At 40.3% G+C, this 13,239-nt stretch overlaps 1 long non-coding RNA gene across 1 annotated transcript; it reads left to right on the forward strand.

Annotated features, from left to right (window-relative positions):
- The first annotated feature begins 715 nt into the window (after positions 1-715).
- Positions 716-3,394, forward strand: LOC107007074. The gene is made up of 2 exons (XR_001455005.2): positions 716-1,087; positions 1,181-3,394. It is a non-coding gene; the product is annotated as an uncharacterized LOC107007074 (long non-coding RNA).
- Positions 3,395-13,239: the final 9,845 nt, after the last annotated feature.

The raw sequence follows: 13,239 nt of genomic DNA on the forward strand, positions 1-13,239 counted from the left end.
GTTGATTATGATTTACAGCTATACGTTAAAGGGAAAAGGGTGAGACAAATTTAAGAGGGAGGTGGGAGGAGAGACGCGAGCGAGAAAAGTAAATTATATTTGAATATCTGTCAGATAATTGTGTATATATAACTCATATACATATGCATCAATAAATGCATATATATATATGTAATTAGAATATATATATATATATATATATATATATATATATAAAAATTTGTATCAATTAATAAATCGTATACAATCATATCAATTTGTATAAATACACGAGAAGAGAAAGGCGGCAAAGAGAAAGAGAGGAGAGAGACACACGTAATTATAACTAATATTAAGTCGCGAATAATAATTAGTGAAAACTACAATTATATTAGCTAATTTAACTATTATATATTTGCTTATTCACATAATTTTTTCGACTTAAAATTTCGGATTGAAATTTCCTTGAGTGAGTTAACTTTTTTATGGTGTATTTCACTCTTTGACTCAAAATATTTGATAAAAATTTAAATAATTTTAATAAAAATATCAATAACATGAAACATGTTGTTTAACACGTTACAAACCAGCGATCAACAGCACATAGATATTTCCGTAATTTACTCATGGCCAGCCTTTAGCTCTACGACACAGTCAACGCATCTTAACCGTTCATCATCCATCTGTTCATTTAATCTCAACCGTCCGATCATCCTAACCCTGTTATAAATTAACGCATCATTTCTTCATGAACTCGCATTCCAGTTTCATCTTCTCTCCTCTTCCCGCAATATCTTTCATCTCCAGATCTGCTCATCGTTATTTCTCTGCATCTGAATCGGTATGCAGATTCGTGTACATCGTTCGCCGATCTACAGTTTGAGTATGGTTTCGACTTGTATCGGTCATCATTTCCTTGCAAATCGTAACAAATAGTGCCGATCTATCATTTCTGAGATTTTTCGGTATGAATATTGCTCGGGTTATGGACGATGCTGTTGGCTAGACGAAGATTGGATAGATCTGATGGATTTGTTACGAGATTGAGAGATGTATGACCTTTTCAAGGAGTTCTCGGTGATCTGAGATGATTTTTTGAGTTTTATCGGTGAGCTTTTATGCCTGTTCTATCTGTATGTTACTACAATTTTGGACCTAATTCTGTTTATTGATAACTATTGTGTGTTTCGGATTGCTGCAGGTTATCATCGTTTCAATCTGGTGATTTTACCGTACCTCTGTTGAGCTTGGTGCAATTGGATATCAGTGGTGTTAGATTTATGCTAGATCTCGGGGATGGTAACGACAAGCTTGAGGTTGTTAGATAAGGTTATCATAGTTTAATTTGTTGTCTATTCTCAGCTTTATTATGAAAATTTGCATTAGTTTTACTGTTATGCATGCATATGTACGAGAAAATAATCAGATTGTAGAGAAAAGAGGGGATGTGTGAGGTTCTTTATTGTTGTTTGCCGGCCTTTGCCATGCCGGGTGCGCTCGCATGGCAGGTCACAAAACCTAATAAAGATGCGATTTTTGTGTTCGGAGGGGAGATGGTACGGGGTTTTTTGCCCGACTCTCCTCTCTGCGTCTTGTCTTTGGCCTCCCTTCTTTCTTTTCTAGAACTGTCTGCAAGATCTACTCGGATAAACGTCTCATCAAATTTGGCGTTAATGTCCCCGAACGATGGTTTCGATATCCGCAAGATATAGCAGCGCTCTACTTTTTCAAGGGATAGGTATGTCATTCACTATTAATACAACAATGGACAGGCGAATTCTAGGATTATTCAGCTCCACTCTCCTATCAAAGGTACACTTGTGAATTCCTTTTAACTAACTTTGACACTTAACTTTCATAGCATATGTACTTTCCATGAGTAAATATAAGCCTTGCCAATAGTAGTCCGTAAAATCTTTAACTGTTTCTGAGTACAGTCTACTTATAACTATTGGTTAATTTATCAAATGAAATAGCAAAATGACTTATGTTGAATACTGGAACAGTTCAATTCCAAGTCAAATCTGTTTCACATAGATATAAGATAATCTATCCATTTGCGAATAATGATAAATTAATATCTGTAGCTGAATTATATCTGGAGTGAACTAGTTTTCCGAATGAAGTTTAGCAGTTTTGACGATCTGAAAATTTGGGTTTGAGATACTGATCTCTCTTTTACTATAGTTTATACATGCCAGTAATCAAATGGGTGGCTATTAAATGAAACTAGATTATTATTTGTTTCATCATCCGTATTCAAAATCTTTGTCAAGTCTATTAAATCAATATCTATCACTAATTCAAAAAGGAATCTGTGTACATGATTGCCATTTATTCATTTATCATCATTGCGAAAATTTCAATACATAATTTCCTAATTACATTAAAGGCAGTGGAACAATCTTCGTATTTTTTTTCTTGTAATAATTTGCAATGGTGGATTTCAATGGAGTCTATTGTTGAGCTCATTCTGTTATCCTAGAGGGTGAATGTTTATTGGGGTATGATTCAGTAAGTTAATTGCTGGAAGTACTTTCGTACGATTGTTGTTCCTCTGCTGGTTGGTTCACTGTGCATGCTGACCTGGAAGTTGCTGTGCTATACTGCAATGGATCTGCTCCATCTGAAATCAATTATTATGTTCCTACTTTTGGACTCTTTTCCTTGATCGCGAGCTTGGAATTTCCTGTTTTATATGCTGTCATATTTCTGGTGCAATCAAGTTTTATGTGGAATTTCTCAACTCCCTTTACCTGGACCATCTTCACTTGGGATACACAATGAGCAACCCCAATTGTTAGCTGCTTCGTTCTAGCATGTCTGATAAGGAAGCATCTTACAAGTGAGTTAGGAATCAATTGGAAACTCGGACATTTCCAAAGTTTCTTGACTAAGTTGCTGCTGTCTGTATACCTTGGTACTCTCATTAATAGCTGTATACAATTTCTATGCTGTTTCTCAGAGAAAGTAAGACCTTACTGCAGAATGAAGGGGGTCTACCATTTTATTATTGTCCTTGATCCATTTGTGCAAGTAATGTGTACATTTTTGAAGCGGGCTACCTGTGATGGAGTGTGATTACAACTTATTATTATGCCTTATTTGAGAAGTTGCTGTTATGTAGGCAGAAAAGTGGGGATATTTGCCATCTTGTGCTATGTATACTGTGCAAGTTAATATTTCTCTTCACTGAAGGGTTAACCGCAAGGAAATATTGTTAATCTGGTATATTTGATTACTGGATCGTCTGTTGAGGTAATCTGTTCTTTAATGTTAGGTTGTTATGCTTGTTAATCAGTTGTGTTTTTAATATACCCACTGGTAGTCATTTTCTTTGAGCAAAAGGGAAATATCATTTTCCACTTGGGAAACTGAAGTTTATAAACCCATCATATAGATAATTTTGGTTTCAGTTTTTTTGTTTCAGCTTTTATTGCTATGTGGTTAAGATAACGTTTAATATATAATGCTTATTTTTCTATATTTTTTACTTAAAACTCACATTTTATGAGCATCCACTTTCTACATACAACCCAAAATGTCTAAACAAAATTATTAACTAAAATCCTTTCGAATTGTATGATTTTGTGAATTTTACTTGCAATCGTAGAAGTTTTTTTTACCCATTTTCTCTTCAATTATGTTATTCCTAATATCCAAAAGACCAGATATTTGAAGAACATAGTCTCCATTTAATCTGTTATGCTAGGGAACCTTGAATATAGCTGGGCAACGTCTCACAATTTTAGAATGGAAATAACGACATTATTCTTATATAGTTATTGATGAGGATTTAAAGCACATCGTATATTATAGCGGTACAATATTTTAAATTTTTATAACAACTTCTTTTGAGTTTACTTTATTTTAAAAAAATACTAATTTTGTTGATTATAATTTGGTTGAAATATTGATAACTGGATGGATCCATGAGCTCGCTACTGGAGGAGCGCTCAATGCGTATGCAATTGAGAGGACGGTGGTTCGAATCCACCTGGATTCCTGTTAACTATCTAGCATCTTCAAGTTTTGAGTAACCTACGTGTCTTCTATTTGTTTGTGTTGATTTTAAAGTTGTCTGAAATGTAATATTATTTCTCATATGTCATCATTACTCCCTCTGGGATTCTATTTATGAGAATTTATTCATCACCTTATGTTTGGGCATGTTGAGTCATTTCGACATGTTGTGTTATTTTAACACTTTTTTCATAAGCTCTCTAAGTGCGTGCAGAACCAATGGGTCCAGGTGGATTAAATAGCAACTTATATTATGACAACTCATTTTAAAGCCGTATCATTAAAGGTCAAAACGAATAGAATTGAACTTTGAATTCGAAGAAAAATGATTCCTTTCCACCCCTCAACCCCCCGTTCATCTTCTCCATCTAATTTCTCCCTTTTCATGGCTTCTTTCATCATCTCCACCACCACATAATCTTGTTCATTCCTCCATTTACATGGTCCACTTTCGGTTTATCGTCTTCTTCGCTGTACCCATTTGATTTTATTTGTTGTTTAAAAGTATAAATATGAAATTTGAAAAGTTATAATGGTTGAATAAGGCATAGTCATGATTGCAGATTTTTTTTCTTTTTCTTAGTTTTATTCTTCATTCTTTAAAAAAAGCTATTTAAGATTTAGCTTGGAATATTAATATGTAATTATATTTTAAACGTCCATCGAATGACTTTAAGTTTGGGGAATTAAGGGAAGATGTAAATGTGAAAGTGGGGAAGAAGAAGATAAAAAAATATGTTAAAAAATAGGCTAAAATAAGCCTCTCACGCGCTATTTAACGAGTGTATTATACTCACATTGTTACATCAATAAAAAGTGTCAAAATGACATAATAGAACCTGACATAAGGGGTCTAAAATGAAAAAGCCTACTTACGATATCTAAATGAAAATTGTTGTTAAATTAAGGTGGCTGGCCTATGGGTTTAAGAATAACCATAAGATACATGAAAATTATCGATTAAAGATAAATTTATTAAAGATAAATTTATTTGATTTTCGCATTTGCGACATGTTGAGTAAATTTGAACACATGAAGTAATATTTCTATCAAGCAGGAGATGGATGTCGACAAGCTCAAGGAATAATTTTTTGTTCTTAAAAAAAATGATTTTGCTTTTTATTTTTGCTTATAGATTTTTTCTTCGTATTATATATAAAGGAAAGACTGTTTACGAATCTCGCAATTTTATTATTTAGAGGCTAATTTAAACATTATTTATTTATATTTAATGAAGGTTCGAATCTTAATCATTCAAATTCAGTCAGTTAAATGCGTGTGGTTTTTAATTTTGAATCTGAATAATTCAGAAACGGATTAGATCTATAGGAGAGTTTAAGGCCTCATTTGTTTTAATTAAGATTAAGACGTTTAAATCTGAATACACATTTTATATTAAGATATAGCAAACCATTTTTTGGGTGATCCGGATTCCGACATCAAAAATTCCTAATTTTTTTGTGGACGTCCGTCAATACCTTGGCTATGCAGCCAGTTGGCCATCAAGGCCAGTACGACCCATTTTAAAGATCAAACGAGCCCCGAAGCGTGCATACCCCCCTATTTAGACGATTTTCGTGTGCTATAGCAAACCATTTTTAGGGTAATCCGGATTCCGACGTCAAAAATGCCAAACTTTTTTGTGGACGTGCGTCAAGACCTTGGCTATGCATCCAGTTGGCCCTCACGGCCAGTCCGACCAATTTTCAAGGTCAAACGAGCCTCGAAGCGCGCATACCCCCATTTCGACGATTTTCGTGTGCTGCAAACCATTTTTTGGGTTATCCGGATTCCGACGTCAATATTGCCAATTATTTTTGTGGACGTCTGTCAAGACCTTGTCTATGCAGCCGGTTGGCCCTCACGGCCAGTCCGACCCATTTTGAAGGTCAAACGAGCCCCGAAGCGAGTATACCCCTCATTTCGACGATTTTCGTGTGCTATAGCAAACCATTTTTTGGATGATCCGGATTCCGACGTCAAAAATGTCAATTTTTTTTGTGGACGTCCTTCAAGACCTTGTATATGCATCCAGTTGGCCATCACGGCCAATCCAACTCATTTTCAAGGTCAAACGAGCCCCGAAGCGAGCATACCCCAATTTCGACGATTTTCGTAAGCAATAGCAAACCATTTTTTAGGTGATCCGGATTCCGACGTCAAAAATACCAAAATTTTTTGTGGACGTCCGTCAATACCTTGGCTATGAAGCCAGTTGTCTATCACGGCCAATCCAACTCATTTTCAAGGTCAAACGAGCCCCGAAGCGAGCATACCCCAATTTCGACGATTTTCGTAAGCAATAGCAAACCATTTTTAGGTGATCCGGATTCCGACGTCAAAAATGCTAAAATTTTTTGTGGACGTCCGTCAATACCTTGGCTTTGTAGCCAGTTGTCCCTCACGGCCAGTCCGACCCATTTTCAGGTCAAACGAGCCTCGAAGCGCGCATACCCCCATTTCGACGATTTTCTTGTGCTATCGCAAACCATTTTTGGGGTTATCCGGATTCCAACGTCAAAAATGCCAAATTTTTTTGTGGACGTCCGTCAAGACCTTGTCCATGCAGCCGGTTGGCCCTCACGGCCAGTCCGACCCATTTGGAAGGTCAAACGAGCCCCGAAGCGAGCATACCCCTCATTTCGACAATTTTCGTGTGCTATAGCAAACCATTTTTTGGGTGGTCCGGATTAAGACGTCCAAAATTCCAATATTTTTTGTTGACGTCCGTCAATACCTTGGCAATGCAGCCAGTTGGCCATCACGGATAATCCAACTCATTTTGAAGGTCAAACGAGCCCCGAAGCGAGCATAGCCCTCATTTTGACGATTTTCGTGTGCTATAGCAAACCATTTTTTGGGTGATCCGGATTAAGACGTCAAAAATTCCAAAATTTTTTGTGGACGTCCATCAATACCTTGGCTATGCATCCAGTTGGCCATCACGGCCAATCAAACTCATTTTCAAGGTCAAACGAGCTCCAAAGCGAGAATACCCCAATTTCAACGATTTCCGTAAGAAATAGCAAACCATTTTTTTGGTTATCCGGATTTTGACGTCAAAAATGCCAAAATTTTTTGTGGACGTCCGTCAAGACCCTGGCTATGCATCCAGTTGGCCATCACGTCTAGTTCGACCCATTTTCAAGGTCAAACGAGCCCCGAAGCGCGCATACCCCCCATACTTAGGCGATTTTCGTGTGCTATAGCAAACCATTTTTTGGGTGATCCGGATTCTGACGTCAAAAATGCCAAATTTTTTTGTGGACGTCCGTCAAGACCTTGTCTATGCAGCCGGTTCTCACTCACGGTCAGTCCAACGCATTTTGAAGGTCAAACGAGCCTCGAAGCGAGCATACCCCTCATTTCGACGATTTTCGTGTGCTATAACAAATCATTTTTTGGGTGATCTGGATTAAGACGTCAAAAATTCACAAATATTTTGTGGACGTCCGTCATACCTTGGCTATGCAGCCAGTTGGCCATCACGGCCAATCCAACTCATTTTCAAGGTAAAAGGAGCCTCGAAGCGCGCATACCCCCCATTTCGACGATTTTCCTGTGCTATAGCAAACCATTTTTTGGGTGATCCGGATTAGGACGTTAAAAATTCAAAAATTTTATGTGGACGTCCGTCAATACCTTGGATATGCAGCCAGTTGGCCATCACGGCTAATCCAACTCATTTTGAAGGTCAAACGAGCCTCAAAGCGAGCATATCCCTCATTTCGACGATTTTCGTGTGCTATAGGAAACCATTTTTTGGGTGATCTGGATTAAGACGTCAAAAATTCCAAAATTTTTTGTGGACGTCCGTCAATACCTTGGCTATGCATCCAGTTGGCCATCACGGCCAATCCAACTCATTTTCATGGTCAAACGAGCCCTGAAGCGAGCATACCCCAATTTTGACGATTTTCATAAGCAACAGCAAACCATTTTTTAGGTGATCCAGATACCGACGTCAAAAATGCCAAATTATTTTGTGGACGTCCGTCAAGACCTTGGCTATGCAGCCAGTTGGCCATCACGGCCAGTCCGACCCATTTTCAAGGTCAAACGAGCTCCGAAGCGCGCATACCCCCCTATTTAGATGATTTTCGTGTGCTATAGCAAACCATTTTTAGGGTGATCCAGATTCCGACGTAAAAAATGCCAAAGTTTTTTGTGGACGTGCGTCAAGACCTTGGCTATGCATCCAGTTGGCCCTCACGGCCAGTCTGACCCATTTTTCAAGGTCAAACGAGCCTCGAAGCGCGCATACCCCAATTTCGATGATTTTCGTGTGCTATCGCAAACCATTTTTGGGGTTATCCGGATTCCAACGTCAAAAATGCCAAATTATTTTTTGGATGTCCGTCAAGACCTTGTCTATGCAGACGGTTGTCCCTCACGGCCAGTCCGACCCATTTTGAAGGTCAAACGAGCCCCGAAGCGAGCATACCCCTCATTTCGATAATTTTCGTGTGCTATAGCAAACCATTTTTTGGGTGATCCGGATTAAGACGTCCAAAATTCTAATATTTTTTGTGGACGTCCGTCAATACCTTGGCTATGCAGTCAGTTGGCCATCACGGACAATCCAACTCATTTGGAAGGTCAAACGAGCCCCGAAGCAAGCATACCCCTCATTTCGACGATTTTCGTGTGCTATAGCAAACCATTTTTTGGATGATCCGGATTCCGACGTAAAAAATGCCAATTTTTTTTGTGGACGTCCAACAAGACCTTGTCTATGCAGCCAGTTGGCCATCACGGCCAATCTAACTCATTTTCAAGGTCAAATGAGCCCCGAAGCGAACATACCCCAATTTCGACAATTTTCTTGAGCAATAGCAGACCATTTTTTAGGTGATCCAAATTCTGACGTCAAAAATACCAAAATTTTTTGTGGACGTCCGTCAATACCTTGGCTATGAAGCCAGTTGGCTATCACGGCCAATCCAACTCATTTTCAAGGTCAAACGAGCCACGAGGCGAGCATACCCCAATTTCGACGATTTTTGTAAGCAATAGCAAACCATTTTTTAGGTGATCCGGATTCCGACGTCAAAAATGCCAAAATTTTTTGTGGACGTCCGTCAAGACCTTGGCTATGCAGCCAGTTGGCCATCACGGCCAGTCCTACCCATTTTCAAGGTCAAACGAGCCTCGAAGCGCGCATACCCCCATTTCGACGATTTTCGGGTGTTATAGCAAACCATTTTTTGGGTTATCTGGATTCCGACATCAATAATGCCAATTATTTTTGTGGACGTCTGTCAAGACCTTGTCTATGCAGTCGGTTGGCCCTCACGGCCAGTCCGACCCATTTTGAAGGTCAAACGAGCCCCGGAGCGAGTATACCCCTCACTTCGACGATTTTCGTGTGCTATAGCAAACCATTTTTTGGGTGGTCCGGATTAAGACGTCCAAAATTCCAATATTTTTTGTTGACGTCCGTCAATACCTTGGCTATGCAGCCAGTTGGCCATCACGGACAATCCAACTCATTTTGAAGGTCAAACGAGCCCCAAAGCGAGCATAGCCCTCATTTCGACGATTTTCTTTGCTATAGCAAACCATTTTTTGGGTGATCAGGATTAAGACGTCAAAAATTCCAAAATTTTTTGTGGACGTCCATCAATAAATTGGCTATGCATCCAGTTGGCCATCACGGCCAATCAAACTCATTTTCAAGGTCAAACGAGCCCCGAAGCGAGAATACCCCAATTTTGACGATTTCCGTAAGAAATAGCAAACCATTTTTTTGGTTATCCGGATTTCGACGTCAAAAATGCAAAAATTTTTTTTGGACGTCCGTCAAGACCTTGGCTATGAATCCAGTTGGCCATCACGTCCAGTCCGACCCATTTTCAAGGTCAAACGAGCCCTGAAGCGCGCATACCCCTCTATTTAGACAATTTTTCGTGTGCTATAGCAAACCATTTTTTTGGTGATCCAGATTCTGACGTCAAAAATGCCAAATTTTTTTGTGGACGTCCGTAAAGACCTTGTCTATGCAGCCGGTTCTAATCACTGCCAGTCCGACGCATTTTGAAGGTCAAACGAGCCCCGAAGCGAGCATACCCATCATTTCGACGATTTTCGTGTGCTATAGCAAATCATTTTTTGGGTTATCCGGATTAAGACGTCAAAAATTCCAAAATATTTTGTGGATGTCCGTATATACCTTGGCTATGAAGCCAGTTGGCTATCATGGCCAATCCAACTCATTTTCAAGGTCAAAGGAGCCTCGAAGCGCGCATACCCCCCATTTCGACGATTTTCCTGTGCTATAACAAACCATTTTTCGGGTGATCCGGATTAGGACGTTAATAATTCAAAAATTTTATGTGGACGTCCTTCAATACCTTGGATATGCAGCCAGTTGTCCATCACGACCAATCCAACTCATTTTGAAGGTCAAACGAGCCTCGAAGCGAGCATATCCCTCATTTCGACGATTTTCGTGTGCTATAGCAAACCATTTTTTGGGTGATCCGGATTAAGACGTCAAAAATTCCAAATTTTTTTGTGGACGTCCGTCAATACCTTGTCTATGAATCCAGTTGTCCATCACGGCCAATCCAACTCATTTTCAAGGTCAAACGAGCCCCGAAGCGAGCATACCCCAATTTTGACGATTTTCGTAAGCAATAGCAAACCATTTTTTAGGTGATCCGGATACCGACGTCAAAAATGCTAAATTTTTTTGTGGACGTCCGTCAAGACCTTGGCTATGCAGCCAGTTGGCCATCACGACCAGTCCGACCCATTTTCAAGGTCAAACGAGCTCCGAAGCGCGCATACCCCCTATTTAGACGATTTTCGTGTGCTATAGCAAACCATTTTTTAGGTGATCCGGATTCCTATGTCAAAAATTCCTAAAATTTTTGTGGACGTCCGTCAAGACATTGACTATGCATCCAGTTGGTTATCACGGCCAGTCCGACCCATTTTCAAGGTCAAAAAAGCCCCGAAGCGCATACCCCCCTTTTTAGACAATTTTTGTGTGCTATAGCAAACCATTTTTAGGGTGATGCGGATTCCGACGTCAAAAATTCCAAACTTTTTTGTGGACGTGCGTCAAGACCTTGGCTATGCATCCGGTTGGCCCTCACGGCCAGTCCGACCAATTGTCAAGGTCAAACGAGCCCCGAAGCGAGCATACCCCCCATTTCGACGATTTTCGTGTGCTATAGCAAACCATTTTTTGGGTGATCCGGATTAAGACGTTTAAAATTCCAAAATTTTTTGTGGACGTCCGTCAATACCTTGGATGTGCATCCAGTTGTCCATCACGGCCAATCCAACTCATTTTGAAGGTCAAACGTGCCCCGAAGCGAGCATACCCCTCATTTTGACGATTTTCATGTGCTATAGCAAACCATTTTTTGGGTGATCCAGATTAAGTCGTCAAAAATTCTAATATTTATTGTGGACGTCCGTCAATACCTTGGCCATGCATACGTTGTCCATCACGGACAATCCAACTCATTTTGAAGGTAAAACGAGCCCCGAAGCGAGCATACCCCTCATTTCGACGATTTTCGTGTGCTATAGCAAACCATTTTTTGGGTGATCCGGATTAAGACGTCAAAAATTCCAAAATGTTTTTTGTACGTCTGTCAATACCTTGGCTATGCAGCCAGTTGGCCATCACGGCCAATCCAACTCATTTTTAAGGTCAAACGAGCCCCGAAGCGAGCATACCCCAATTTCGACGATTTTCGTAAGCAATAGCAAACCATTTTTTAGGTGATCCCGATTTAGACGTCAAAAATGCCAAAATTTTTTGTGGACGTCCGTCAAGACCTTGGCTATGCAGCCAGTTGTCCATCACGGCCAGCCCGACCCATTTTGAAGGTTAAACGAGCCCCGAAGCGCGCATACCCCCCTATTTAGATGATTTTCGTGTGCCATAGCAAACCATTTTTTAGGTGATCCGGATTCTGACGTCAAAAATGCCAAACTTTTTGTGGACGTGCATCAAGACCTTGTCTATGCATAAAGTTGGCCCTCACGGCCAGTCCGACCAATTTTCCAGGTCAAACGAGCCTCGAAGCGCGCATACCCCCATTTAGACGATTTTCGAGTGCTATAGCAAACCATTTTTTGGGTTATCCGGATTAAGATGTCAAAAATTCCAAAATTTTTTGTGGACGTCCTTCAATACCTTGGCTATGCAGCCAGTTGGCCATCACGGCCAGTCCGACCCATTTTCAAGGTCAAACGAGCCCCGAAGCGCGCATACCCTCCTATTTAGACAATTTTCGTGTGCTATGGCAAACCATTTGTAGGGTGATCCGGATTTCGACGTCAAAATGCAAAACTTTTTTGTGGACGTGCGTGAAGACCTTGTCTATGCATCCAGTTGGCCCTCACGGCCAGTCTGACCAATTTTCAAGGTCAAACGAGCCTCAAAGCATGCATACACCCCATTTCGACGATTTTCGTGTGCTATAGCAAACCATTTTTTGGGTTATCTGGATTCCGACGTCAAAAATGCCAATTTTTTTTGTGGACGTCCGTCAAGACCTTGTATATGCAGCCGGTTCGCCGTCACGGCCAGTCCGACCCATTTTGAAGGTCAAACAAGCCCCGAAGCGAACATACCCCAATTTCGACGATTTTCGTAAGCAATATCAAACCATTTTTTAGGTGATCCGGATTCCGACGTCAAAAATTCCAAAATATTTTGTGGACGTCCTTCAATACCTTGGCTATGCAGCCAGTTGGCCATCACGGCCAATCCAACTCATTTTAAAGGTCAAACGAGCTCCGAAGCGAGCATACCCCTCATTTCGACGATTTTCGTGTGCTATAGCAAACCATTTTTTGGGTGATCCGGAATAACACGTCAAAATTTCCAAAATGTTTTGTGGACGTCCGTCAATACCTTGGCTATGCATCCACTTGGCCATCACGGCCAATCCAACTCATTTTCAAGGTCAAATGAGCCCCGAAGCGAGCATACCCCAATTTCGACGATTTTCGTAAGCAATAGCAAACCATTTTTTAGGTAATCCGAATTCCGACGTCAAAAATGCCAAAATTTTTTGTGGACGTCTGTCAAAACCTTGGGTTTGAAGCCAGTTGGCCATCACGGCCAGTCTGACCCATTTTCAAGGTCAAACAAGCCCCGAAGCGCGCATAACCCCTATTTAGACGATTTTCATGTACTATAGCACACGAAAATCGTCGAAATGAGGGGTATGCTCGCTTCGGGGCTCGTTTGACCTTCAAAATGGGTCG

The sequence above is a fragment of the Solanum pennellii genome, chromosome 12, assembly GCF_001406875.1.
Source record: "Solanum pennellii chromosome 12, SPENNV200".
NCBI classification, from domain to species: Eukaryota; Viridiplantae; Streptophyta; class Magnoliopsida; order Solanales; family Solanaceae; genus Solanum; species Solanum pennellii.